General features: G+C 38.3%; 46 non-coding genes and 1 pseudogene across 46 annotated transcripts; all 47 read right to left on the minus strand.

Moving 5' to 3' along the window:
• Window positions 1-98: 98 nt before the first annotated feature.
• LOC134218699 (5S ribosomal RNA) lies at window positions 99-217 on the minus strand. Its single transcript, XR_009981458.1, has one exon. It is a non-coding gene; the product is annotated as a 5S ribosomal RNA (ribosomal RNA).
• A 432-nt stretch (window positions 218-649) lies between these two features.
• Window positions 650-768, minus strand: LOC134218700 (5S ribosomal RNA). The gene has a single exon (XR_009981459.1). It is a non-coding gene; the product is annotated as a 5S ribosomal RNA (ribosomal RNA).
• Window positions 769-1,060: 292 nt separating this feature from the next.
• On the minus strand, window positions 1,061-1,179 carry LOC134218701 (5S ribosomal RNA). Its single transcript, XR_009981460.1, has one exon. It is a non-coding gene; the product is annotated as a 5S ribosomal RNA (ribosomal RNA).
• Window positions 1,180-1,481: 302 nt separating this feature from the next.
• On the minus strand, window positions 1,482-1,600 carry LOC134218702 (5S ribosomal RNA). Its single transcript, XR_009981461.1, has one exon. It is a non-coding gene; the product is annotated as a 5S ribosomal RNA (ribosomal RNA).
• A 298-nt stretch (window positions 1,601-1,898) lies between these two features.
• LOC134218703 (5S ribosomal RNA) lies at window positions 1,899-2,017 on the minus strand. Its single transcript, XR_009981462.1, has one exon. It is a non-coding gene; the product is annotated as a 5S ribosomal RNA (ribosomal RNA).
• A 444-nt stretch (window positions 2,018-2,461) lies between these two features.
• Window positions 2,462-2,580, minus strand: LOC134218704 (5S ribosomal RNA). The gene has a single exon (XR_009981463.1). It is a non-coding gene; the product is annotated as a 5S ribosomal RNA (ribosomal RNA).
• Window positions 2,581-3,019: 439 nt separating this feature from the next.
• LOC134218705 (5S ribosomal RNA) lies at window positions 3,020-3,138 on the minus strand. Its single transcript, XR_009981464.1, has one exon. It is a non-coding gene; the product is annotated as a 5S ribosomal RNA (ribosomal RNA).
• Window positions 3,139-3,574: 436 nt separating this feature from the next.
• LOC134218706 (5S ribosomal RNA) lies at window positions 3,575-3,693 on the minus strand. The gene has a single exon (XR_009981465.1). It is a non-coding gene; the product is annotated as a 5S ribosomal RNA (ribosomal RNA).
• A 433-nt stretch (window positions 3,694-4,126) lies between these two features.
• On the minus strand, window positions 4,127-4,245 carry LOC134218708 (5S ribosomal RNA). The gene has a single exon (XR_009981467.1). It is a non-coding gene; the product is annotated as a 5S ribosomal RNA (ribosomal RNA).
• Window positions 4,246-4,551: 306 nt separating this feature from the next.
• LOC134218709 (5S ribosomal RNA) lies at window positions 4,552-4,670 on the minus strand. Its single transcript, XR_009981468.1, has one exon. It is a non-coding gene; the product is annotated as a 5S ribosomal RNA (ribosomal RNA).
• Window positions 4,671-4,968: 298 nt separating this feature from the next.
• LOC134218710 (5S ribosomal RNA) lies at window positions 4,969-5,087 on the minus strand. Its single transcript, XR_009981469.1, has one exon. It is a non-coding gene; the product is annotated as a 5S ribosomal RNA (ribosomal RNA).
• A 436-nt stretch (window positions 5,088-5,523) lies between these two features.
• On the minus strand, window positions 5,524-5,642 carry LOC134218711 (5S ribosomal RNA). The gene has a single exon (XR_009981470.1). It is a non-coding gene; the product is annotated as a 5S ribosomal RNA (ribosomal RNA).
• Window positions 5,643-5,940: 298 nt separating this feature from the next.
• On the minus strand, window positions 5,941-6,059 carry LOC134218712 (5S ribosomal RNA). The gene has a single exon (XR_009981471.1). It is a non-coding gene; the product is annotated as a 5S ribosomal RNA (ribosomal RNA).
• A 443-nt stretch (window positions 6,060-6,502) lies between these two features.
• LOC134218713 (5S ribosomal RNA) lies at window positions 6,503-6,621 on the minus strand. Its single transcript, XR_009981472.1, has one exon. It is a non-coding gene; the product is annotated as a 5S ribosomal RNA (ribosomal RNA).
• Window positions 6,622-6,922: 301 nt separating this feature from the next.
• LOC134218715 (5S ribosomal RNA) lies at window positions 6,923-7,041 on the minus strand. Its single transcript, XR_009981473.1, has one exon. It is a non-coding gene; the product is annotated as a 5S ribosomal RNA (ribosomal RNA).
• A 296-nt stretch (window positions 7,042-7,337) lies between these two features.
• Window positions 7,338-7,455, minus strand: LOC134218606 (5S ribosomal RNA). The gene has a single exon (XR_009981395.1). It is a non-coding gene; the product is annotated as a 5S ribosomal RNA (ribosomal RNA).
• A 296-nt stretch (window positions 7,456-7,751) lies between these two features.
• LOC134218591 (5S ribosomal RNA) lies at window positions 7,752-7,870 on the minus strand. Its single transcript, XR_009981381.1, has one exon. It is a non-coding gene; the product is annotated as a 5S ribosomal RNA (ribosomal RNA).
• Window positions 7,871-8,314: 444 nt separating this feature from the next.
• On the minus strand, window positions 8,315-8,433 carry LOC134218716 (5S ribosomal RNA). Its single transcript, XR_009981474.1, has one exon. It is a non-coding gene; the product is annotated as a 5S ribosomal RNA (ribosomal RNA).
• A 436-nt stretch (window positions 8,434-8,869) lies between these two features.
• Window positions 8,870-8,988, minus strand: LOC134218717 (5S ribosomal RNA). Its single transcript, XR_009981475.1, has one exon. It is a non-coding gene; the product is annotated as a 5S ribosomal RNA (ribosomal RNA).
• Window positions 8,989-9,432: 444 nt separating this feature from the next.
• LOC134218718 (5S ribosomal RNA) lies at window positions 9,433-9,551 on the minus strand. The gene has a single exon (XR_009981476.1). It is a non-coding gene; the product is annotated as a 5S ribosomal RNA (ribosomal RNA).
• A 438-nt stretch (window positions 9,552-9,989) lies between these two features.
• On the minus strand, window positions 9,990-10,108 carry LOC134218720 (5S ribosomal RNA). The gene has a single exon (XR_009981478.1). It is a non-coding gene; the product is annotated as a 5S ribosomal RNA (ribosomal RNA).
• Window positions 10,109-10,400: 292 nt separating this feature from the next.
• LOC134218721 (5S ribosomal RNA) lies at window positions 10,401-10,519 on the minus strand. The gene has a single exon (XR_009981479.1). It is a non-coding gene; the product is annotated as a 5S ribosomal RNA (ribosomal RNA).
• Window positions 10,520-10,955: 436 nt separating this feature from the next.
• LOC134218722 (5S ribosomal RNA) lies at window positions 10,956-11,074 on the minus strand. Its single transcript, XR_009981480.1, has one exon. It is a non-coding gene; the product is annotated as a 5S ribosomal RNA (ribosomal RNA).
• Window positions 11,075-11,512: 438 nt separating this feature from the next.
• Window positions 11,513-11,631, minus strand: LOC134218723 (5S ribosomal RNA). The gene has a single exon (XR_009981481.1). It is a non-coding gene; the product is annotated as a 5S ribosomal RNA (ribosomal RNA).
• Window positions 11,632-12,073: 442 nt separating this feature from the next.
• LOC134218724 (5S ribosomal RNA) lies at window positions 12,074-12,192 on the minus strand. Its single transcript, XR_009981482.1, has one exon. It is a non-coding gene; the product is annotated as a 5S ribosomal RNA (ribosomal RNA).
• Window positions 12,193-12,628: 436 nt separating this feature from the next.
• Window positions 12,629-12,747, minus strand: LOC134218568 (5S ribosomal RNA). Its single transcript, XR_009981360.1, has one exon. It is a non-coding gene; the product is annotated as a 5S ribosomal RNA (ribosomal RNA).
• A 302-nt stretch (window positions 12,748-13,049) lies between these two features.
• LOC134218569 (5S ribosomal RNA) lies at window positions 13,050-13,168 on the minus strand. The gene has a single exon (XR_009981361.1). It is a non-coding gene; the product is annotated as a 5S ribosomal RNA (ribosomal RNA).
• A 302-nt stretch (window positions 13,169-13,470) lies between these two features.
• On the minus strand, window positions 13,471-13,589 carry LOC134218571 (5S ribosomal RNA). The gene has a single exon (XR_009981362.1). It is a non-coding gene; the product is annotated as a 5S ribosomal RNA (ribosomal RNA).
• Window positions 13,590-13,884: 295 nt separating this feature from the next.
• Window positions 13,885-14,003, minus strand: LOC134218572 (5S ribosomal RNA). Its single transcript, XR_009981363.1, has one exon. It is a non-coding gene; the product is annotated as a 5S ribosomal RNA (ribosomal RNA).
• A 294-nt stretch (window positions 14,004-14,297) lies between these two features.
• On the minus strand, window positions 14,298-14,416 carry LOC134218573 (5S ribosomal RNA). The gene has a single exon (XR_009981364.1). It is a non-coding gene; the product is annotated as a 5S ribosomal RNA (ribosomal RNA).
• A 298-nt stretch (window positions 14,417-14,714) lies between these two features.
• Window positions 14,715-14,833, minus strand: LOC134218575 (5S ribosomal RNA). Its single transcript, XR_009981366.1, has one exon. It is a non-coding gene; the product is annotated as a 5S ribosomal RNA (ribosomal RNA).
• A 438-nt stretch (window positions 14,834-15,271) lies between these two features.
• LOC134218576 (5S ribosomal RNA) lies at window positions 15,272-15,390 on the minus strand. The gene has a single exon (XR_009981367.1). It is a non-coding gene; the product is annotated as a 5S ribosomal RNA (ribosomal RNA).
• Window positions 15,391-15,691: 301 nt separating this feature from the next.
• On the minus strand, window positions 15,692-15,810 carry LOC134218577 (5S ribosomal RNA). Its single transcript, XR_009981368.1, has one exon. It is a non-coding gene; the product is annotated as a 5S ribosomal RNA (ribosomal RNA).
• Window positions 15,811-16,252: 442 nt separating this feature from the next.
• LOC134218578 (5S ribosomal RNA) lies at window positions 16,253-16,371 on the minus strand. The gene has a single exon (XR_009981369.1). It is a non-coding gene; the product is annotated as a 5S ribosomal RNA (ribosomal RNA).
• A 439-nt stretch (window positions 16,372-16,810) lies between these two features.
• Window positions 16,811-16,929, minus strand: LOC134218579 (5S ribosomal RNA). Its single transcript, XR_009981370.1, has one exon. It is a non-coding gene; the product is annotated as a 5S ribosomal RNA (ribosomal RNA).
• A 292-nt stretch (window positions 16,930-17,221) lies between these two features.
• On the minus strand, window positions 17,222-17,340 carry LOC134218580 (5S ribosomal RNA). The gene has a single exon (XR_009981371.1). It is a non-coding gene; the product is annotated as a 5S ribosomal RNA (ribosomal RNA).
• Window positions 17,341-17,774: 434 nt separating this feature from the next.
• Window positions 17,775-17,893, minus strand: LOC134218610 (5S ribosomal RNA). The gene has a single exon (XR_009981399.1). It is a non-coding gene; the product is annotated as a 5S ribosomal RNA (ribosomal RNA).
• Window positions 17,894-18,191: 298 nt separating this feature from the next.
• On the minus strand, window positions 18,192-18,310 carry LOC134218612 (5S ribosomal RNA; annotated as a pseudogene).
• Window positions 18,311-18,605: 295 nt separating this feature from the next.
• Window positions 18,606-18,724, minus strand: LOC134218581 (5S ribosomal RNA). Its single transcript, XR_009981372.1, has one exon. It is a non-coding gene; the product is annotated as a 5S ribosomal RNA (ribosomal RNA).
• A 296-nt stretch (window positions 18,725-19,020) lies between these two features.
• Window positions 19,021-19,139, minus strand: LOC134218582 (5S ribosomal RNA). Its single transcript, XR_009981373.1, has one exon. It is a non-coding gene; the product is annotated as a 5S ribosomal RNA (ribosomal RNA).
• A 438-nt stretch (window positions 19,140-19,577) lies between these two features.
• On the minus strand, window positions 19,578-19,696 carry LOC134218607 (5S ribosomal RNA). Its single transcript, XR_009981396.1, has one exon. It is a non-coding gene; the product is annotated as a 5S ribosomal RNA (ribosomal RNA).
• A 436-nt stretch (window positions 19,697-20,132) lies between these two features.
• Window positions 20,133-20,251, minus strand: LOC134218592 (5S ribosomal RNA). Its single transcript, XR_009981382.1, has one exon. It is a non-coding gene; the product is annotated as a 5S ribosomal RNA (ribosomal RNA).
• A 301-nt stretch (window positions 20,252-20,552) lies between these two features.
• On the minus strand, window positions 20,553-20,671 carry LOC134218583 (5S ribosomal RNA). The gene has a single exon (XR_009981374.1). It is a non-coding gene; the product is annotated as a 5S ribosomal RNA (ribosomal RNA).
• A 296-nt stretch (window positions 20,672-20,967) lies between these two features.
• Window positions 20,968-21,086, minus strand: LOC134218584 (5S ribosomal RNA). Its single transcript, XR_009981375.1, has one exon. It is a non-coding gene; the product is annotated as a 5S ribosomal RNA (ribosomal RNA).
• Window positions 21,087-21,380: 294 nt separating this feature from the next.
• LOC134218595 (5S ribosomal RNA) lies at window positions 21,381-21,500 on the minus strand. Its single transcript, XR_009981385.1, has one exon. It is a non-coding gene; the product is annotated as a 5S ribosomal RNA (ribosomal RNA).
• Window positions 21,501-21,938: 438 nt separating this feature from the next.
• Window positions 21,939-22,057, minus strand: LOC134218593 (5S ribosomal RNA). Its single transcript, XR_009981383.1, has one exon. It is a non-coding gene; the product is annotated as a 5S ribosomal RNA (ribosomal RNA).
• A 431-nt stretch (window positions 22,058-22,488) lies between these two features.
• LOC134218587 (5S ribosomal RNA) lies at window positions 22,489-22,607 on the minus strand. Its single transcript, XR_009981377.1, has one exon. It is a non-coding gene; the product is annotated as a 5S ribosomal RNA (ribosomal RNA).
• Window positions 22,608-23,004: the final 397 nt, after the last annotated feature.

Here is a 23,004-nt window from a genome sequence, read left to right on the forward strand (position 1 = left end):
CTTAGAGGCGATTTTCGCAAATTTATCACATTTTATGATTGATTCAAAATTCTGTCCCAAGTTAGATTCCATCGTTAAAAAGCATAAAAAGACAAAAAGGCCAACGACACGCGACGTTCCCAAGCGGTCACCCATCTAAGTACTAATCGCGCCCGATGTTGCTTAACTTCAGTGATCGGACGAGAACTGGTGTTTTCAACATGGTATGATCGTTGACAACGCCAGACAGCTTGGGAGGAGTTTTATGCTGGCCAGGGCCAAGTGGGTGGTTTCCATGAAAATCGAATCTGATTGATTGAGTGACACTTTTTTATACATGAAAACAAAATCAGTACACCGTTCTGAGTTCGAATCCATCTTTCAGATTCTATAAAAATGCCAAATAGAACAATGTTTCATCCACAAAGAACATAACTCAGAGGCGATTTTCGCAAATTTATCACATTTTATGATTGATTCAAAATTCGGTCCCAAGTTCGATTCCATCGTTAAAAAGCATAAAAAAATAAAACAAAAAATGACAAATAAAACAATGTTTTATCCACAATAAACATAACTTAGAGGCGATTTTCGCAAATTTATCACATTTATGATTGATTCAAATTCTGTCCCAAGTTAGATTCCATCGTTAAAAGCATAAAAGACAAAAGGCCAACGACACGCGACGTTCCCAAGCGGTCACCCATCTAAGTACTAATCGCGCCCGATGTTGCTTAACTTCAGTGATCGGACGAGAACTGGTGTTTTCAACATGGTATGATCGTTGACAACGCCAGACAGCTTGGGAGGGAGTTTTATGCTGGCCAGGGCCAAGTGGGTGGTTTCCATGAAAATCGAATCTGATTGATTGAGTGACACTTTTAATACATGAAAACTAAATCAATACAGCGTTCTGAGTTCGAATCCATCTTTCAGATTCTATAAAATGCCAAATAGAACAATGTTTCATCCACAAAAACATAACTCAGAGGCGATTTTCGCAAATTTATCACATTTTATGATTGACTCAAAATTCTGTCCCAAGTTCGATTCCATCGTTAAAAAGCATAAAAAGACAAAAGGCCAACGACACGCGACGTTCCCAAGCGGTCACCCATCTAAGTACTAATCGCGCCCGATGTTGCTTAACTTCAGTGATCGGACGAGAACTGGTGTTTTCAACATGGTATGATCGTTGACAACGCCAGACAGCTTGGGAGGGAGTTTTATGCTGGCCAGGGCCAAGTGGGTGGTTTCCATGAAAATCGAATCTGATTGATTGAGTGACACTTTTAATACATGAAAACAAAATCAGTACACCGTTCTGAGTTCGAATCCATCTTTCAGATTCTATAAAAATGCCAAATAGAACAATGTTTCATCTTCATCCACAAAAAACATAACTCAGAGGCGATTTTCGCAAATTTATCACATTTTATGATTGATTAAAAATTCTGTCCCAAGTTCGATTCCATCGTTAAAAAGCATAAAAAAGACAAAAAGGCCAACGACACGCGACGTTCCCAAGCGGTCACCCATCTAAGTACTAATCGCGCCCGATGTTGCTTAACTTCAGTGATCGGACGAGAACTGGTGTTTTCAACATGGTATGATCGTTGACAACGCCAGACAGCTTGGGAGGGAGTTTTATGCTGGCCAGGGCCAAGTGGGTGGTTTCCATGAAAATCGAATCTGATTGATTGAGTGACACTTTTAATACATGAAAACTAAATCAGTACACCGTTCTGAGTTCGAATCCATCTTTCAGATGCAATAAAAATGCCAAATAAAACAATGTTTCATCTTCATCCACAAAAACATAACTCAGAGGCGATTTTCGCAAATTTATCACATTTTATGATTGATTCAAAATTCTGTCCCAAGTTCGATTCCATCGTTAAAAGCATAAAAAGACAAAAGGCCAACGACACGCGACGTTCCCAAGCGGTCACCCATCTAAGTACTAATCGCGCCCGATGTTGCTTAACTTCAGTGATCGGACGAGAACTGGTGTTTTCAACATGGTATGATCGTTGACAACGCCAGACAGCTTGGGAGGGAGTTTTATGCTGGCCAGGGCCAAGTGGGTGGTTTCCATGAAAATCGAATCTGATTGATTGAGTGACACTATTTATACATGAAAACAAAATCAGTACACCGTTCTGAGTTCGAATCCATCTTTCAGATTCTATAAAAATGCCAAATAGAACAATGTTTCATCTTCATCCACAAAAAACATAACTCAGAGGCGATTTTCGCAAATTTATCACATTTTATGATTGATTAAAAATTCTGTCCCAAGTTCGATTCCATCGTTAAAAAGCATAAAAAAATAAAACAAAAAATGCCAAATAAAACAATGTTTTATCCACAATAAACATAACTTAGAGGCGATTTTCGCAAATTTATCACATTTTATGATTGATTCAAAATTCTGTCCCAAGTTAGATTCCATCGTTAAAAAGCATAAAAAAGACAAAAAGGCCAACGACACGCGACGTTCCCAAGCGGTCACCCATCTAAGTACTAATCGCGCCCGATGTTGCTTAACTTCAGTGATCGGACGAGAACTGGTGTTTTCAACATGGTATGATCGTTGACAACGCCAGACAGCTTGGGAGGGAGTTTTATGCTGGCCAGGGCCAAGTGGGTGGTTTCCATGAAAATCGAATCTGATTGATTGAGTGACACTTTTTATACATGAAAACTAAATCAATACAGCGTTCTGAGTTCGAATCCATTTTTCAGATTCTATAAAAATGCCAAATAGAACAATGTTTCATCCACAAAAAACATAACTCAGAGGCGATTTTCGCAAATTTATCACATTTTATGATTGATTCAAAATTCTGTCCCAAGTTCGATTCCATCGTTAAAAAGCATAAAAAAATAAAACAAAAAATGACAAATAAAACAATGTTTTATCCACAATAAACATAACTTAGAGGCGATTTTCGCAAATTTATCACATTTTATGATTGATTCAAAATTCTGTCCCAAGTTAGATTCCATCGTTAAAAAGCATAAAAAAAAGACAAAAGGCCAACGACACGCGACGTTCCCAAGCGGTCACCCATCTAAGTACTAATCGCGCCCGATGTTGCTTAACTTCAGTGATCGGACGAGAACTGGTGTTTTCAACATGGTATGATCGTTGACAACGCCAGACAGCTTGGGAGGGAGTTTTATGCTGGCCAGGGCCAAGTGGGTGGTTTCCATGAAAATCGAATCTGATTGATTGAGTGACACTTTTAATACATGAAAACTAAATCAAAACAGCGTTCTGAGTTCGAATCCATCTTCCAGATGCAATAAAAATGCCAAATGAAACAATGTTTCATCCACAAAAAACATAATTTGGAGGTGATTTTCGCAAATTTATCACATTTTATGATTGATTCAAAATTCTGTCCCAAGTTCGATTCCATCGTTAAAAAGCATAAAAAAGTAAAACAAAAAATGCTAAATAAAACAATGTTTCTTCTACAGAAAACATAACTTGGAGGCGATTTTCGCAAATTTATCACATTTTATGTTTGATTCAAAATTCTGTCCCAAGTTCGATTCCATCGTTAAAAAGCATAAAAAGACAAAAGGCCAACGACACGCGACGTTCCCAAGCGGTCACCCATCTAAGTACTAATCGCGCCCGATGTTGCTTAACTTCAGTGATCGGACGAGAACTGGTGTTTTCAACATGGTATGATCGTTGACAACGCCAGACAGCTTGGGAGGGAGTTTTATGCTGGCCAGGGCCAAGTGGGTGGTTTCCATGAAAATCGAATCTGATTGATTGAGTGACACTTTTTATACATGAAAACTAAATCAAAACAGCGTTCTGAGTTCGAATCTATCTTCCAGATTCAATAAAAACGCCAAATGAAACAATGTTTCATCCACAAAAAACATAACTTGGAGGCGATTTTCGCAAATTTATCACATTTTATGATTGATTCAAAATTCTGTCCCAAGTTCGATTCCATCGTTAAAAAGCATAAAAATAAAACAAAAATGCCAAATAAAACAATGTTTTATCCACAATAAACATAACTTAGAGGTGATTTTTGCAAATTTATTACATTTTATGATTGATTCAAAATTCTGTCCAAAGTTAGATTCATCGTTAAAAAGCATAAAAAAGACTTAAGGCCAACGACACGCGACGTTCCCAAGCGGTCACCCATCTAAGTACTAATCGCGCCCGATGTTGCTTAACTTCAGTGATCGGACGAGAACTGGTGTTTTCAACATGGTATGATCGTTGACAACGCCAGACAGCTTGGGAGGGAGTTTTATGCTGGCCAGGGCCAAGTGGGTGGTTTCCATGAAAATCGAATCTGATTGATTGAGTGACACTTTTTATACATGAAAAAACTAAATCAGTACACCGTTCTGAGTTCGAATCCATCTTTCAGATTCTATAAAAATGCCAAATAGAACAATGTTTCATCTTCATCTTCATCCAAAAAACATAACTCAGAGGCGATTTTCGCAAATTTATCACATTTTATGATTGAATCAAAATTCTGTCCCAAGTTCGATTCCATCGTATAAAAGCATAAAAAGACAAAAGGCCAACGACACGCGACGTTCCCAAGCGGTCACCCATCTAAGTACTAATCGCGCCCGATGTTGCTTAACTTCAGTGATCGGACGAGAACTGGTGTTTTCAACATGGTATGATCGTTGACAACGCCAGACAGCTTGGGAGGAGGAGTTTTATGCTGGCCAGGGCCAAGTGGGTGGTTTCCATGAAAATCGAATCTGATTGATTGAGTGACACTTTTAATACATGAAAACAAAATCAGTACACCGTTCTGAGTTCGAATCCATCTTTCAGATTCTATAAAAATGCCAAATAGAACAATGTTTCATCCACAAAGAACATAACTCAGAGGCGATTTTCGCAAATTTATCACATTTTATGATTGATTCAAAATTCTGTCCCAAGTTCGATTCCATCGTTAAAAAGCATAAAAAAGACAAAAAGGCCAACGACACGCGACGTTCCCAAGCGGTCACCCATCTAAGTACTAATCGCGCCCGATGTTGCTTAACTTCAGTGATCGGACGAGAACTGGTGTTTTCAACATGGTATGATCGTTGACAACGCCAGACAGCTTGGGAGGGAGTTTTATGCTGGCCAGGGCCAAGTGGGTGGTTTCCATGAAAATCGAATCTGATTGATTGAGTGACACTTTTAATACATGAAAAAAAAATCAGTACACCGTTCTGAGTTCGAATCCATCTTTCAGATTCAATAAAAATGCCAAATAGAACAATGTTTCATTCACAAAAAACATAACTTGGAGGCGATTTCCGCAAATTTATCACATTTTATGATTGATTCAAAATTCTGTCCCAAGTTCGATTCCATCGTTAAAAAGCATAAAAAAGTAAAACAAAAAATGCTAAATAAAACAATGTTTCTTCTACAGAAAACATAACTTGGAGGCGATTTTCGCAAATTTATCACATTTTATGATTGATTCAAAATTCTGTCCCAAGTTAGATTCATCGTTAAAAAGCATAAAAAGACAAAAAGGCCAACGACACGCGACGTTCCCAAGCGGTCACCCATCTAAGTACTAATCGCGCCCGATGTTGCTTAACTTCAGTGATCGGACGAGAACTGGTGTTTTCAACATGGTATGATCGTTGACAACGCCAGACAGCTTGGGAGGGAGTTTTATGCTGGCCAGGGCCAAGTGGGTGGTTTCCATGAAAATCGAATCTGATTGATTGAGTGACACTTTTTATACATGAAAACAAAATCAGTACACCGTTCTGAGTTCGAATCCATCTTTCAGATTCTATAAAATGCCAAATAGAACAATGTTTCATCTTCATCCACAAAAACATAACTCAGAGGCGATTTTCGCAAATTTATCACATTTTATGATTGAATCAAAATTCTGTCCCAAGTTCGATTCCATCGTATAAAAGCATAAAAAGACAAAAGGCCAACGACACGCGACGTTCCCAAGCGGTCACCCATCTAAGTACTAATCGCGCCCGATGTTGCTTAACTTCAGTGATCGGACGAGAACTGGTGTTTTCAACATGGTATGATCGTTGACAACGCCAGACAGCTTGGGAGGGAGTTTTATGCTGGCCAGGGCCAAGTGGGTGGTTTCCATGAAAATCGAATCTGATTGATTGAGTGACACTTTTTATACATGAAAACAAAATCAGTACACCGTTCTGAGTTCGAATCCATCTTTCAGATTCTATAAAAATGCCAAATAGAACAATGTTTCATCTTCATCCACAAAAAACATAACTCAGAGGCGATTTTCGCAAATTTATCACATTTTATGATTGATTAAAAATTCTGTCCCAAGTTCGATTCCATCGTTAAAAAGCATAAAAAAATAAAACAAAAAATGCCAAATAAAACAATGTTTTATCCACAATAAACATAACTTAGAGGCGATTTTCGCAAATTTATCACATTTTATGATTGATTCAAAATTCTGTCCCAAGTTAGATTCCATCGTTAAAAAGCATAAAAAAGACTTAAGGCCAACGACACGCGACGTTCCCAAGCGGTCACCCATCTAAGTACTAATCGCGCCCGATGTTGCTTAACTTCAGTGATCGGACGAGAACTGGTGTTTTCAACATGGTATGATCGTTGACAACGCCAGACAGCTTGGGAGGGAGTTTTATGCTGGCCAGGGCCAAGTGGGTGGTTTCCATGAAAATCGAATCTGATTGATTGAGTGACACTTTTATACATGAAAAGAAAATCAGTACACCGTTCTGAGTTCGAATCCATCTTTCAGATTCTATAAAAATGCCAAATAGAACAATGTTTCATCTTCATCCACAAAAAACATAACTCAGAGGCGATTTTCGCAAATTTATCACATTTTATGATTGAATCAAAATTCTGTCCCAAGTTCGATTCCATCGTATAAAAGCATAAAAAAGACAAAAAGGCCAACGACACGCGACGTTCCCAAGCGGTCACCCATCTAAGTACTAATCGCGCCCGATGTTGCTTAACTTCAGTGATCGGACGAGAACTGGTGTTTTCAACATGGTATGATCGTTGACAACGCCAGACAGCTTGGGAGGGAGTTTTATGCTGGCCATGGCCAAGTGGGTGGTTTCCATGAAAATCGAATCTGATTGATTGAGTGACACTTTTAATACATGAAAACTAAATCAATACAGCGTTCTGAGTTCGAATCCATTTTTCAGATTCTATAAAAATGCCAAATAGAACAATGTTTCATCCACAAAAAACATAACTCAGAGGCGATTTTCGCAAATTTATCACATTTTATGATTGATTCAAAATTCTGTCCCAAGTTCGATTCCATCGTTAAAAAGCATAAAAAAGACAAAAAGGCCAACGACCGCGACGTTCCCAAGCGGTCACCCATCTAAGTACTAATCGCGCCCGATGTTGCTTAACTTCAGTGATCGGACGAGAACTGGTGTTTTCAACATGGTATGATCGTTGACAACGCCAGACAGCTTGGGAGGGAGTTTTATGCTGGCCAGGGCCAAGTGGGTGGTTTCCATGAAAATCGAATCTGATTGATTGAGTGACACTTTTAATACATGAAAACTAAATCAATACAGCGTTCTGAGTTCGAATCCATTTTTCAGATTCTATAAAAATGCCAAATAGAACAATGTTTCATCCACAAAAAACATAACTCAGAGGCGATTTTCGCAAATTTATCACATTTTATGATTGATTCAAAATTCTGTCCCAAGTTCGATTCCATCGTTAAAAAGCATAAAAAAGACAAAAAAGCCAACGACACGCGACGTTCCCAAGCGGTCACCCATCTAAGTACTAATCGCGCCCGATGTTGCTTAACTTCAGTGATCGGACGAGAACTGGTGTTTTCAACATGGTATGATCGTTGACAACGCCAGACAGCTTGGGAGGGAGTTTTATGCTGGCCAGGGCCAAGTGGGTGGTTTCCATGAAAATCGAATCTGATTGATTGAGTGACACTTTTAATACATGAAAACAAAATCAGTACACCGTTCTGAGTTCGAATCCATCTTTCAGATTCTATAAAAATGCCAAATAGAACAATGTTTCATCTTCATCCACAAAAAACATAACTCAGAGGCGATTTTCGCAAATTTATCACATTTTATGATTGATTCAAAATTCTGTCCCAAGTTCGATTCCATCGTTAAAAAGCATAAAAAAATAAAACAAAAAATGCCAAATAAAACAATGTTTTATCTACAATAAACATAACTTAGAGGCGATTTTCGCAAATTTATCACATTTTATGATTGATTCAAAATTCTGTCCCAAGTTAGATTCCATCGTTAAAAAGCATAAAAAAGACAAAAAGGCCAACGACACGCGACGTTCCCAAGCGGTCACCCATCTAAGTACTAATCGCGCCCGATGTTGCTTAACTTCAGTGATCGGACGAGAACTGGTGTTTTCAACATGGTATGATCGTTGACAACGCCAGACAGCTTGGGAGGGAGTTTTATGCTGGCCAGGGCCAAGTGGGTGGTTTCCATGAAAATCGAATCTGATTGATTGAGTGACACTTTTAATACATGAAAACTAAATCAATACAGCGTTCTGAGTTCGAATCCATCTTTCAGATTCAATAAAATGCCAAATGAAACAATGTTTCATCCACAAAAAAAACATAACTTGGAGGTGATTTTCGCAAATTTATCACATTTTATGATTGATTCAAAATTCTGTCCCAAGTTCGATTCCATCGTTAAAAAGCATAAAAAAATAAAACAAAAATGCTAAATAAAACAATGTTTCTTCTACAATAAACATAACTTAGAGGCGATTTTCGCATATTTACGACATTTGATGATGGATTCAAAACTCTGGCCGAAGTTAGATTCCATCGCTAAAAAGCATAAAAAGACAAAAGGCCAACGACACGCGACGTTCCCAAGCGGTCACCCATCTAAGTACTAATCGCGCCCGATGTTGCTTAACTTCAGTGATCGGACGAGAACTGGTGTTTTCAACATGGTATGATCGTTGACAACGCCAGACAGCTTGGGAGGGAGTTTTATGCTGGCCAGGGCCAAGTGGGTGGTTTCCATGAAAATCGAATCTGATTGATTGAGTGACACTTTTTATACATGAAAACAAAATCAGTACACCGTTCTGAGTTCGAATCCATCTTTCAGATTCTATAAAATGCCAAATAGAACAATGTTTCATCTTCATCCACAAAAAACATAACTCAGAGGCGATTTTCGCAAATTTATCACATTTTATGATTGATTAAAAATTCTGTCCCAAGTTCGATTCCATCGTTAAAAAGCATAAAAAAATAAAACAAAAAATGCCAAATAAAACAATGTTTTATCCACAATAAACATAACTTAGAGGCGATTTTCGCAAATTTATCACATTTTATGATTGATTCAAAATTCTGTCCCAAGTTAGATTCCATCGTTAAAAAGCATAAAAAAAGACAAAAAGGCCAACGACACGCGACGTTCCCAAGCGGTCACCCATCTAAGTACTAATCGCGCCCGATGTTGCTTAACTTCAGTGATCGGACGAGAACTGGTGTTTTCAACATGGTATGATCGTTGACAACGCCAGACAGCTTGGGAGGGAGTTTTATGCTGGCCAGGGCCAAGTGGGTGGTTTCCATGAAAATCGAATCTGATTGATTGAGTGACACTTTTAATACATGAAAACTAAATCAATACAGCGTTCTGAGTTCGAATCCATTTTTCAGATTCTATAAAAATGCCAAATAGAACAATGTTTCATCCACAAAAATCATAACTCAGAGGCGATTTTCGCAAATTTATCACATTTTATGATTGATTCAAAATTCTGTCCCAAGTTCGATTCCATCGTTAAAAAGCATAAAAAAATAAAACAAAAAATGCCAAATAAAACAATGTTTTATCTACAATAAACATAACTTAGAGGCGATTTTCGCAAATTTATCACATTTTATGATTGATTCAAAATTCTGTCCCAAGTTAGATTCCATCGTTAAAAAGCATAAAAAAGACAAAAAGGCCAACGACACGCGACGTTCCCAAGCGGTCACCCATCTAAGTACTAATCGCGCCCGATGTTGCTTAACTTCAGTGATCGGACGAGAACTGGTGTTTTCAACATGGTATGATCGTTGACAACGCCAGACAGCTTGGGAGGGAGTTTTATGCTGGCCAGGGCCAAGTGGGTGGTTTCCATGAAAATCGAATCTGATTGATTGAGTGACACTTTTAATACATGAAAACTAAATCAATACAGCGTTCTGAGTTCGAATCCATCTTTCAGATTCAATAAAATGCCAAATGAAACAATGTTTCATCCACAAAAACATAATTTGGAGGTGATTTTCGCAAATTTATCACGTTTTATGATTGATTCAAAATTCTGTCCCAAGTTCGATTCCATCGCTAAAAAGCATAAAAAGTAAAAAGGCCAACGACACGCGACGTTCCCAAGCGGTCACCCATCTAAGTACTAATCGCGCCCGATGTTGCTTAACTTCAGTGATCGGACGAGAACTGGTGTTTTCAACATGGTATGATCGTTGACAACGCCAGACAGCTTGGGAGGGAGTTTTATGCTGGCCAGGGCCAAGTGGGTGGTTTCCATGAAAATCGAATCTGATTGATTGAGTGACACTTTTTATACATGAAAATTAAATCAATACAACGTTCTGAGTTCGAATCCATCTTCCAGATGCAACAAAAATGCCAAATAAAACAATGTTTCATCCACAAAAAACATAACTTGGAGGCGATTTTCGCAAATTTATCACATTTTATGATTGATTCAAAATTCTGTCCCAAGTTCGATTCCATCGTTAAAAAGCATAAAAAAGTAAAAAAAAATGCTAAATAAAACAATGTTTCTTCTACAGAAAACATAACTTGGAGGCGATTTTCGCAAATTTATCACATTTTATGATTGATTCAAAATTCTGTCCCAAGTTCGATTCCATCGTTAAAAAGCATAAAAAAGACAAAAAGGCCAACGACACGCGACGTTCCCAAGCGGTCACCCATCTAAGTACTAATCGCGCCCGATGTTGCTTAACTTCAGTGATCGGACGAGAACTGGTGTTTTCAACATGGTATGATCGTTGACAACGCCAGACAGCTTGGGAGGGAGTTTTATGCTGGCCAGGGCCAAGTGGGTGGTTTCCATGAGAATCGAATCTGATTGATTGAGTGACACTTTTTATACATGAAAATTTAATCAATACAACGTTCTGAGTTCGAATCCATCTTCCAGATGCAACAAAAATGCCAAATAAAACAATGTTTCATCCACAAAAAACATAACTTGGAGGCGATTTTCGCAAATTTATCACATTTTATGATTGATTCAAAATTCTGTCCCAAGTTCGATTCCATCGTTAAAAAGCATAAAAAAGTAAAAAAAAAATGCTAAATAAAACAATGTTTCTTCTACAGAAAACATAACTTGGAGGCGATTTTCGCAAATTTATCACATTTTATGATTGATTCAAAATTCTGTCCCAAGTTCGATTCCATCGTTAAAAAGCATAAAAAAAAGACAAAAGGCCAACGACACGCGACGTTCCCAAGCGGTCACCCATCTAAGTACTAATCGCGCCCGATGTTGCTTAACTTCAGTGATCGGACGAGAACTGGTGTTTTCAACATGGTATGATCGTTGACAACGCCAGACAGCTTGGGAGGGAGTTTTATGCTGGCCAGGGCCAAGTGGGTGGTTTCCATGAAAATCGAATCTGATTGATTGAGTGACACTTTTTATACATGAAAAGAAAATCAGTACACCGTTCTGAGTTCGAATCCATCTTTCAGATTCTATAAAAATGCCAAATAGAACAATGTTTCATCTTCATCCACAAAAAACATAACTCAGAGGCGATTTTCGCAAATTTATCACATTTTATGATTGAATCAAAATTCTGTCCCAAGTTCGATTCCATCGTTAAAAAGCATAAAAAAATAAAACAAAAAATGCCAAATAAAACAATGTTTTATCTACAATAAACATAACTTAGAGGCGATTTTCGCAAATTTATCACATTTTATGATTGATTCAAAATTCTGTCCCAAGTTCGATTCCATCGTTAAAAAGCATAAAAAGACAAAAGGCCAACGACACGCGACGTTCCCAAGCGGTCACCCATCTAAGTACTAATCGCGCCCGATGTTGCTTAACTTCAGTGATCGGACGAGAACTGGTGTTTTCAACATGGTATGATCGTTGACAACGCCAGACAGCTTGGGAGGGAGTTTTATGCTGGCCAGGGCCAAGTGGGTGGTTTCCATGAAAATCGAATCTGATTGATTGAGTGACACTTTTATACATGAAAATTAATTCAATACACCGTTCTGAGTTCGAATCCATCTTCCAGATGCAACAAAAATGCCAAATAAAACAATGTTTCATCCACAAAAAACATAACTTGGAGGCGATTTTCGCAAATTTATCACATTTTATGATTGATTCAAAATTCTGTCCCAAGTTCGATTCCATCGTTAAAAAGCATAAAAAAGTAAAAAAAAAATGCTAAATAAAACAATGTTTCTTCTACAGAAAACATAACTTGGAGGCGATTTTCGCAAATTTATCACATTTTATGATTGATTCAAAATTCTGTCCCAAGTTCGATTCCATCGTTAAAAAGCATAAAAAAGACAAAAAGGCCAACGACACGCGACGTTCCCAAGCGGTCACCCATCTAAGTACTAATCGCGCCCGATGTTGCTTAACTTCAGTGATCGGACGAGAACTGGTGTTTTCAACATGGTATGATCGTTGACAACGCCAGACAGCTTGGGAGGGAGTTTTATGCTGGCCAGGGCCAAGTGGGTGGTTTCCATGAAAATCGAATCTGATTGATTGAGTGACACTTTTTATACATGAAAAGAAAATCAGTACACCGTTCTGAGTTCGAATCCATCTTTCAGATTCTATAAAAATGCCAAATAGAACAATGTTTCATCTTCATCCACAAAAAACATAACTCAGAGGCGATTTTCGCAAATTTATCACATTTTATGATTGAATCAAAATTCTGTCCCAAGTTCGATTCCATCGTTAAAAAGCATAAAAAAGACAAAAAGGCCAACGACACGCGACGTTCCCAAGCGGTCACCCATCTAAGTACTAATCGCGCCCGATGTTGCTTAACTTCAGTGATCGGACGAGAACTGGTGTTTTCAACATGGTATGATCGTTGACAACGCCAGACAGCTTGGGAGGGAGTTTTATGCTGGCCAGGGCCAAGTGGGTGGTTTCCATGAAAATCGAATCTGATTGATTGAGTGACACTTTTTATACATGAAAACAAAATCAGTACACCGTTCTGAGTTCGAATCCATCTTTCAGATTCTATAAAAATGCCAAATAGAACAATGTTTCATCTTCATCCACAAAAAACATAACTCAGAGGCGATTTTCGCAAATTTATCACATTTTATGATTGATTCAAAATTCTGTCCCAAGTTCGATTCCATCGTTAAAAAGCATAAAAAAGACAAAAAGGCCAACGACACGCGACGTTCCCAAGCGGTCACCCATCTAAGTACTAATCGCGCCCGATGTTGCTTAACTTCAGTGATCGGACGAGAACTGGTGTTTTCAACATGGTATGATCGTTGACAACGCCAGACAGCTTGGGAGGGAGTTTTATGCTGGCCAGGGCCAAGTGGGTGGTTTCCATGAAAATCGAATCTGATTGATTGAGTGACACTTTTAATACATGAAAACTAAATCAATACAGCGTTCTGAGTTCGAATCCATTTTTCAGATTCTATAAAATGCCAAATAAAACAATGTTTCATCCACAATAAACATAACTTAGAGGCGATTTTCGCAAATTTATCACATTTTATGATTGATTCAAAATTCTGTCCCAAGTTCGATTCCATCGTTAAAAAGCATAAAAAAGACAAAAAGGCCAACGACACGCGACGTTCCCAAGCGGTCACCCATCTAAGTACTAATCGCGCCCGATGTTGCTTAACTTCAGTGATCGGACGAGAACTGGTGTTTTCAACATGGTATGATCGTTGACAACGCCAGACAGCTTGGGAGGGAGTTTTATGCTGGCCAGGGCCAAGTGGGTGGTTTCCATGAAAATCGAATCTGATTGATTGAGTGACACTTTTAATACATGAAAACTAAATCAATACAGCGTTCTGAGTTCGAATCCATTTTTCAGATTCTATAAAAATGCCAAATAGAACAATGTTTCATCCACAAAAACATAACTCAGAGGCGATTTTCGCAAATTTTTCACATTTTATGATCGATTCAAAATTCTGTCCCAAGTTCCGGTCCATCGTTAAAAAGCACAAAACAACAAAAAGGCCAACGACACGCGACGTTCCCAAGCGGTCACCCATCTAAGTACTAATCGCGCCCGATGTTGCTTAACTTCAGTGATCGGACGAGAACTGGTGTTTTCAACATGGTATGATCGTTGACAACGCCAGACAGCTTGGGAGGGAGTTTTATGCTGGCCAGGGCCAAGTGGGTGGTTTCCATGAAAATCGAATCTGATTGATTGAGTGACACTTTTAATACATGAAAACTAAATCAATACAGCGTTCTGAGTTCGAATCCATTTTTCAGATTCTATAAAAATGCTAAATAGAACAATGTTTCATCCATCCACAAAACATAACTCAGAGGCGATTTTCGCAAATTTATCACATTTTATGATTGATTCAAAATTCTGTCCCAAGTTCGATTCCATCGTTAAAAAGCATAAAAAAGACAAAAAGGCCAACGACACGCGACGTTCCCAAGCGGTCACCCATCTAAGTACTAATCGCGCCCGATGTTGCTTAACTTCAGTGATCGGACGAGAACTGGTGTTTTCAACATGGTATGATCGTTGACAACGCCAGACAGCTTGGGAGGGAGTTTTATGCTGGCCAGGGCCAAGTGGGTGGTTTCCATGAAAATCGAATCTGATTGATTGAGTGACACTTTTTATACATGAAAACAAAATCAGTACACCGTTCTGAGTTCGAATCCATCTTTCAGATTCTATAAAATGCCAAATAGAACAATGTTTCATCTTCATCCACAAAAACATAACTCAGAGGCGATTTTCGCAAATTTATCACATTTTATGATTGATTCAAAATTCTGTCCCAAGTTCGATTCCATCGTTAAAAAGCATAAAAAATAAAACAAAAATGCCAAATAAAACAATGTTTTATCCACAATAAACATAACTTAGAGGCGATTTTCGCAAATTTATTACATTTTATGATTGATTCAAAATTCTGTCCCAAGTTAGATTCATCGTTAAAAAGCATAAAAAAGACTTAAGGCCAACGACACGCGACGTTCCCAAGCGGTCACCCATCTAAGTACTAATCGCGCCCGATGTTGCTTAACTTCAGTGATCGGACGAGAACTGGTGTTTTCAACATGGTATGATCGTTGACAACGCCAGACAGCTTGGGAGGGAGTTTTATGCTGGCCAGGGCCAAGTGGGTGGTTTCCATGAAAATCGAATCTGATTGATTGAGTGACACTTTTATACATGAAAACAAAATCAGTACACCGTTCTGAGTTCGAATCCATCTTTCAGATTCTATAAAAATGCCAAATAGAACAATGTTTCATCTTCATCCACAAAAAACATAACTCAGAGGCGATTTTCGCAAATTTATCACATTTTATGATTGAATCAAAATTCTGTCCCAAGTTCGATTCCATCGTATAAAAGCATAAAAAAGACAAAAAGGCCAACGACACGCGACGTTCCCAAGCGGTCACCCATCTAAGTACTAATCGCGCCCGATGTTGCTTAACTTCAGTGATCGGACGAGAACTGGTGTTTTCAACATGGTATGATCGTTGACAACGCCAGACAGCTTGGGAGGGAGTTTTATGCTGGCCAGGGCCAAGTGGGTGGTTTCCATGAAAATCGAATCTGATTGATTGAGTGACACTTTTATACATGAAAACAAAATCAGTACACCGTTCTGAGTTCGAATCCATCTTTCAGATTCTATAAAAATGCCAAATAGAACAATGTTTCATCTTCATCCACAAAAAACATAACTCAGAGGCGATTTTCGCAAATTTATCACATTTTATGATTGATTCAAAATTCTGTCCCAAGTTCGATTCCATCGTTAAAAAGCATAAAAAAATAAAACAAAAAATGCCAAATAAAACAATGTTTTATCTACAATAAACATAACTTAGAGGCGATTTTCGCAAATTTATCACATTTTATGATTGATTCAAAATTCTGTCCCAAGTTAGATTCCATCGTTAAAAAGCATAAAAAAGACTTAAGGCCAACGACACGCGACGTTCCCAAGCGGTCACCCATCTAAGTACTAATCGCGCCCGATGTTGCTTAACTTCAGTGATCGGACGAGAACTGGTGTTTTCAACATGGTATGATCGTTGACAACGCCAGACAGCTTGGGAGGGAGTTTTATGCTGGCCAGGGCCAAGTGGGTGGTTTCCATGAAAATCGAATCTGATTGATTGAGTGACACTTTTAATACATGAAAACTAAATCAATACACCGTTCTGAGTTCGAATCCATCTTTCAGATTCTATAAAAATGCCAAATAGAACAATGTTTCATCCACAAAAAACATAACTCAGAGGCGATTTTCGCAAATTTATCACATTTTATGATTGATTCAAAATTCTGTCCCAAGTTCGATTCCATCGTTAAAAAGCATAAAAAAATAAAACAAAAAATGCCAAATAAAACAATGTTTTATCTACAATAAACATAACTTAGAGGCGATTTTCGCAAATTTATCACATTTTATGATTGATTCAAAATTCTGTCCCAAGTTAGATTCCATCGTTAAAAAGCATAAAAAAAGACAAAAAGGCCAACGACACGCGACGTTCCCAAGCGGTCACCCATCTAAGTACTAATCGCGCCCGATGTTGCTTAACTTCAGTGATCGGACGAGAACTGGTGTTTTCAACATGGTATGATCGTTGACAACGCCAGACAGCTTGGGAGGGAGTTTTATGCTGGCCAGGGCCAAGTGGGTGGTTTCCATGAAAATCGAATCTGATTGATTGAGTGACACTTTTAATACATGAAAACTAAATCAATACAGCGTTCTGAGTTCGAATCCATCTTCCAGATGCAATAAAAATGCCAAATAAAACAATGTTTCATCCACAAAAACATAACTTGGAGGCGATTTTCGCAAATTTATCACATTTTATGATTGATTCAAAATTCTGTCCCAAGTTCGATTCCATCGTTAAAAGCATAAAAAGACAAAAGGCCAACGACACGCGACGTTCCCAAGCGGTCACCCATCTAAGTACTAATCGCGCCCGATGTTGCTTAACTTCAGTGATCGGACGAGAACTGGTGTTTTCAACATGGTATGATCGTTGACAACGCCAGACAGCTTGGGAGGGAGTTTTATGCTGGCCAGGGCCAAGTGGGTGGTTTCCATGAAAATCGAATCTGATTGATTGAGTGACACTTTTAATACATGAAAACTAAATCAATACAGCGTTCTGAGTTCGAATCCATCTTCCAGATTCAATAAAATGCCAAATAAAACAATGTTTCATCCACAAAAACATAACTTGAGGCGATTTTCGCAAATTTATCACATTTTATGATTGATTCAAAATTCTGTCCCAAGTTCGATTCCATCGTTAAAAAGCATAAAAAATAAAACAAAAATGCTAAATAAAACAATGTTTCTTCTACAATAAACATAACTTAGAGGCGATTTTCGCAAATTTATCACATTTTATGATTGATTCAAAATTCTGTCCCAAGTTAGATTCCATCGTTAAAAAGCATAAAAAAAAGACAAAAGGCAAACGGCCCGCGACGTTCCCAAGCGGTCACCCATCTAAGTACTAATCGCGCCCGATGTTGCTTAACTTCCGTGATCGGACGAGAACTGGTGTTTTCAACATGGTATGATCGTTGACAACGCCAGACAGCTTGGGAGGAGTTTTATGCTGGCCAGGGCCAAGTGGGTGGTTTCCATGAAAATCGAATCTGATTGATTGAGTGACACTTTTTATACATGAAAACTAAATCAATACACCGTTCTGAGTTCGAATCCATCTTTCAGATTCTATAAAATGCCAAATAGAACAATGTTTCATCTTCATCCACAAAAACATAACTTGGAGGCGATTTTCGCAAATTTATCACATTTTATGATTGATTCAAAATTCTGTCCCAAGTTCGATTCCATCGTTAGAGAGCATCAACGGGCAAAAAAGCCAACGACATGCGACGTTCCCACGCGGTCACAAAACTAAGTACTAATCTCGCCCGATGTTGCTTAACTTCAGTGATCGGACGAGAACTGGTGTTTTCAACATGGTATGATCGTTGACAACGCCAGACAGCTTGGGAGGAGTTTTATGCTGGCCAGGGCCAAGTGGGTGGTTTCCATGAAAATCGAATCTGATTGATTGAGTGACACTTTTAATACATGAAAACTAAATCAGTACACCGTTCTGAGTTCGAATCCATCTTTCAGATTCTATAAAAATGCCAAATAGAACAATGTTTCATCCACAAAGAACATAACTCAGAGGCGATTTTCGCAAATTTATCACATTTTATGATTGATTCAAAATTCGGTCCCAAGTTCGATTCCATCGTTAAAAAGCATAAAAAAGACAAAAAGGCCAACGACACGCGACGTTCCCAAGCGGTCACCCATCTAAGTACTAATCGCGCCCGATGTTGCTTAACTTCAGTGATCGGACGAGAACTGGTGTTTTCAACATGGTATGATCGTTGACAACGCCAGACAGCTTGGGAGGGAGTTTTATGCTGGCCAGGGCCAAGTGGGTGGTTTCCATGAAAATCGAATCTGATTGATTGAGTGACACTTTTAATACATGAAAACTAAATCAATACAGCGTTCTGAGTTCGAATCCATCTTCCAGATTCAATAAAAATGCCAAATAAAGCAATGTTTCATCCACAAAAAACATAACTTGGAGGCGATTTTCGCAAATTTATCACATTTTATGATTGATTCAAAATTCTGTCCCAAGTTCAATTCCATCGCTTAAAAGCATAAAAAAGACAAAAAGGCCAACGACACGCGACGTTCCCAAGCGGTCACCCATCTAAGTACTAATCGCGCCCGATGTTGCTTAACTTCAGTGATCGGACGAGAACTGGTGTTTTCAACATGGTATGATCGTTGACAACGCCAGACAGCTTGGGAGGGAGTTTTATGCTGGCCAGGGCCAAGTGGGTGGTTTCCATGAAAATCGAATCTGATTGATTGAGTGACACTTTTTATACATGAAAACAAAATCAGTACACCGTTCTGAGTTCGAATCCATCTTTCAGATTCTAAAAAAAGACCAAATAGAACAATGTTTCATTCACAAAAAACATAACTTGGAGGCGATTTTCGCAAATTTATCACATTTTATGATTGATTCAAAATTCTGTCCCAAGTTCGATTCCATCGTTAAAAAGCATAAAAAAGTAAAACAAAAAATGCTAAATAAAACAATGTTTCTTCTACAGAAAACATAACTTGGAGGCGATTTTCGCAAATTTATCACATTTTATGATTGATTAAAAAATCTGTCCCAAGTTCGATTCCATCGTTAAAAAGCATAAAAAAGACAAAAAGGCCAACGACACGCGACGTTCCCAAGCGGTCACCCATCTAAGTACTAATCGCGCATGATGTTGCTTAACTTCAGTGATCGGACGAGAACTGGTGTTTTCAACATGGTATGATCGTTGACAACGCCAGGCAGCTTGGGAGGAGTTTTATGCTGGCCAGGGCCAAGTGGGTGGTTTCCATGAAAATCGAATCTGATTGATTGAGTGACACTTTTATACATGAAAACAAAATCAGTACACCGTTCTGAGTTCGAATCCATCTTTCAGATTCTATAAAATGCCAAATAGAACAATGTTTCATCTTCATCCACAAAAACATAACTCAGAGGCGATTTTCGCAAATTTATCACATTTTATGATTGATTCAAAATTCTGTCCCAAGTTCGATTCCATCGTTAAAAGCATAAAAAAGTAAAACAAAAATGCCAAATAAAACAATGTTTCTTCTACAATAAACATAACTTAGAGGCGATTTTAGCAAATTTATCACAATTTGTGATTGAATCAAAATTCTGTCCCAAGTTAGATTCCATCGTTAAAAAGCATAAAAAGACAAAAGGCCAACGACACGCGACGTTCCCAAGCGGTCACCCATCTAAGTACTAATCGCGCCCGATGTTGCTTGACTTCAGTGATCGGACGAGAACTGGTGTTTTCAACATGGTATGATCGTTGACAACGCCAGACAGCTTGGGAGGGAGTTTTATGCTGGCCAGGGCCAAGTGGGTGGTTTCCATGAAAATCGAATCTGATTGATTGAGTGACACTTTTTATACATGAAAATTAAATCAGTACATCGTTCTGAGTTCGAATCCATCTTTCAGATTCTATAAAAATGCCAAATAGAACAATGTTTCATCTTCATCCACAAAAACATAACTCAGAGGCGATTTTCGCAAATTTATCACATTTTATGATTGATTCAAAATTCTGTCCCAAGTTCGATTCCATCGTATAAAAGCATAAAAAAGACAAAAAGGCCAACGACACGCGACGTTCCCAAGCGGTCACCCATCTAAGTACTAATCGCGCCCGATGTTGCTTAACTTCAGTGATCGGACGAGAACTGGTGTTTTCAACATGGTATGATCGTTGACAACGCCAGACAGCTTGGGAGGGAGTTTTATGCTGGCCAGGGCCAAGTGGGTGGTTTCCATGAAAATCGAATCTGATTGATTGAGTGACACTTTTAATACATGAAAACTAAATCAATACAGCGTTCTGAGTTCGAATCCATTTTTCAGATTCTATAAAAATGCCAAATAGAACAATGTTTCATCCACAAAAAACATAACTTGGAGGCGATTTTCGCAAATTTATCACATTTTATGATTGATTCAAAATTCTGTCCCAAGTTCGATTCCATCGTTAAAAAGCATAAAAAAGACAAAAAGGCCAACGACACGCGACGTTCCCAAGCGGTCACCCATCTAAGTACTAATCGCGCCCGATGTTGCTTAACTTCAGTGATCGGACGAGAACTGGTGTTTTCAACATGGTATGATCGTTGACAACGCCAGACAGCTTGGGAGGGAGTTTTATGCTGGCCAGGGCCAAGTGGGTGGTTTCCATGAAAATCGAATCTGATTGATTGAGTGACACTTTTAATACATGAAGAGTAAATCAACACAGCGTTCTGCGTTCGAATCCATCTTTCAGATTCTATAAAAATGCCAAATGAAACAATGTTTCATCCACAAAAACATAACTCAGAGGCGATTTTCGCAAATTTATCACATTTTATGATTGATTCAAAATTCTGTCCCAAGTTCGATTCCATCGTTAAAAGCATAAAAAAGACAAAAAGGCCAACGACACGCGACGTTTCCCAAGCGGTCACCCATCTAAGTACTAATCGCGCCCGATGTTGCTTAACTTCAGTGATCGGACGAGAACTGGTGTTTTCAACATGGTATGATCGTTGACAACGCCAGACAGCTTGGGAGGAGTTTTATGCTGGCCAGGGCCAAGTGGGTGGTTTCCATGAAAATCGAATCTGATTGATTGAGTGACACTTTTAATACATGAAAACTAAATCAATACACCTTTCTTAGTTCGAATCCATCTTTCAGATTCTATAAAAATGCCAAATAGAACAATGTTTCATCTTCATCCACAAAAACATAACTTGGAGGCGATTTTCGCAAATTTATCACATTTTATGATTGATTCAAAATTCTGTCCCAAGTTCGATTCCATCGTTAAAAAGCATAAAAAATAAAACAAAAATGCCAAATAAAACAATGTTTCTTCTACAATAAACATAACTTAGAGGCGATTTTCGCAAATTTATCACATTTTATGATTGATTCAAAATTCTGTCCCAAGTTAGATTCCATCGTTAAAAGCATAAAAAAGACAAAAGGCCAACGACACGCGACGTTCCCAAGCGGTCACCCATCTAAGTACTAATCGCGCCCGATGTTGCTTAACTTCAGTGATCTGACGAGAACTGGGGTTTTCAACATGGTATGGTCGTTGACAACGCCAGACAGCTTGGGAGGAGTTTTATGCTGGCCAGGGCCAAGTGGGTGGTTTCCATGAAAATCGAATCTGATTGATTGGTGACACTTTTAATACATGAAAACTAAATCAATACAGCGTTCTGAGTTCGAATCCATCTTCCAGATTCAATAAAATGCCAAATAGAACAATGTTTCATCCACAAAAACATAATTTGGAGGTGATTTTCGCAAATTTATCACATTTTATGATTGATTCAAAAATTCTGTCCCAAGTTCGATTCCATCGTTAAAAGCATAAAAATAAAACAAAAATGCTAAATAAAACAATGTTTCTTCTACAGAAAAAATAACTTGGAGGCGATTTTCGCAAATTTATCACATTTTATGATTGATCCAAAATTCTGTCCCAAGTTCGATTCCATCGTTAGAAACCATAAAAAAGACAAAAAGGCCAACGACACGCGACGTTCCCAAGCGGTCACCCATCTAAGTACTAATCGCGCCCGATGTTGCTTAACTTCAGTGATCGGACGAGAACTGGTGTTTTCAACATGGTATGATCGTTGACAACGCCAGACAGCTTGGGAAGGAGTTTTATGCTGGCCAGGGCCAAGTGTGTGGTTTCCATGAAAATCGAATCTGATTGATTGAGTGACACTTTTAATACATGAAAACTAAATCAATACACCGTTCTGAGTTTGAATCCATCTTCCAGATTCAATAAAAAGGCCAAATAAAACAATGTTTCATCCACAAAAAACATAACTCAGAGGCGATTTTCGCAAATTTATCACATTTTATGATTGATTCAAAATTCGGTCCCAAGTTCGATTCCATCGTTAAAAAGCATAAAAAAATAAAACAAAAAATGACAAATAAAACAATGTTTTATCCACAATAAACATAACTTAGAGGCGATTTTCGCAAATTTATCACATTTTATGATTGATTCAAAATTCTGTCCC

This window comes from Armigeres subalbatus, chromosome 2 (genome assembly GCF_024139115.2).
Source record: "Armigeres subalbatus isolate Guangzhou_Male chromosome 2, GZ_Asu_2, whole genome shotgun sequence".
Taxonomy (NCBI): domain Eukaryota; kingdom Metazoa; phylum Arthropoda; class Insecta; order Diptera; family Culicidae; genus Armigeres; species Armigeres subalbatus.